Genomic DNA, 1448 nt, shown 5'->3' on the forward strand with positions numbered 1-1448 from the left:
TTCTAAGTGTGGGATGTCTGATAGAGCTGGTCTCCTAGTTCTTGTCATGCAGCCTGTTCCTGACTTCCTGGACTGTGCCTGCTCCAATCCTCCAGTTGCATCATGGAAGCCATTATTCCCTTCACAGGCCTGACTTCATTCTTATCTACAAGGAGGAAGGGTGAAAATTGGCTCCGAGATGTGACACCAGCTAGACTGTCTATGTGAAGTGGTGTGATCTGCCCTTTTGTCAGTTGCCATTCTGTAGGCATAGTGATGGGCAAGGCTCTAGCTAGGTGCTAGATCCCAGGATCATTAGTGTCATGGACAAGCTGTGCCCAAGGACCTGACACTCTGGCAGAGTCCAGGACATTCAGGAAGACAAAGATGGTGAGGTAAGTCCACATGAGAACAGGTGAAAAACAGTGATGAAACTGGTAGTTCCTATCCTAGAACAGTTTGTTGGCAAACACTGTCTCTGAGCAGACAGCTCTGCTGGGCTAATCCTGGAGAGGGAGGAGGCCGGAGACAGGACCATGAGAGTAACCATGTGACTGGCAGCCATCATGAATGACTGGACATGATGTATGCCCGTGAGAGTGTGATTTTTATGGACACCCTAAAGGTAATTTATTGTAATTCATCTCTTGGTAAAATGGGGTTCTTCATTCAGATCACAGGCCCTGGGAGTGTTACGTGTTTGACGACATGCCAAAAGCCTAAACTGTACACTCCCCCTGTGCTGGTGATGGGAAAGTAAGAAGACGAGGAGGCCAACCTGATAGATGGACAATGTAGGAATCCCAGAAGCAAGAGGCCATGTTCCTGCATGGGGATCCACCATTCTTTGCATATGCATGTTGAGTTTCTAAGAAGGTAAGGAGTGCAGATAAAATCTGTCACCAGAAGGAATCCTGGACCTTGGTTATCCCTCAGCACTTTAGTTCCCTTTTTTCTCATGAAGACACTTCTCTTACTGTCCAGGATTTTTCATAACTATGATAATAAGACATTGAGTGATACAGGTAGGAGGAGCTACCTGTATCCTCTGTGCTCTGACCTTCTGTCACTGTTGTCTCTCTAGATGTTTCCAGCTATGATTTTGACCTTCAAAAAACAGTCGAAGGTCATGAGGCTTTCCTGACACAAAAAGCACAGGCTGGAACCAAAATCCTGATGCTATGCACCAAATTCCTTTCCTGTTTGGGGCTACTGAGGACAATCTGAACTAAAAGTCTGGACCTGCTTTCTCAGTGAAGGCACAACCTCTTGAACTCTCTGACTTTTGAAATGTAGTTGTACCTACTGCTGCTTATGATCCAAAAATCTAATTCAATATGTGAACATATAAGCTTCCAACCTCCAATCTGGATCATTCTGTCCCAGACAGGACAATGTGTATACTTGAAAAGAAAGACCAGGTGAGGAAGATGGAGAGGTTCCATGTGGCTTTCTCACCATGTTCTTGA

The 1448-nt window shown here is 45.5% G+C and overlaps 1 long non-coding RNA gene across 1 annotated transcript in view; it reads left to right on the forward strand.

The window, feature by feature from the left end:
* Positions 1–1448, forward strand: part of LOC116076105 — a 5146-nt gene that overhangs the window by 2732 nt on the left and 966 nt on the right. The window contains exons 2-4 of the long non-coding RNA XR_004112813.1: positions 128–374; positions 653–855; positions 1064–1400. This is a non-coding gene — a long non-coding RNA (uncharacterized LOC116076105). The remainder of the gene's footprint in view (positions 1–127; positions 375–652; positions 856–1063; positions 1401–1448) is intronic.

This window comes from Mastomys coucha, unplaced genomic scaffold, assembly GCF_008632895.1.
Source record: "Mastomys coucha isolate ucsf_1 unplaced genomic scaffold, UCSF_Mcou_1 pScaffold4, whole genome shotgun sequence".
NCBI classification, from domain to species: domain Eukaryota; kingdom Metazoa; phylum Chordata; class Mammalia; order Rodentia; family Muridae; genus Mastomys; species Mastomys coucha.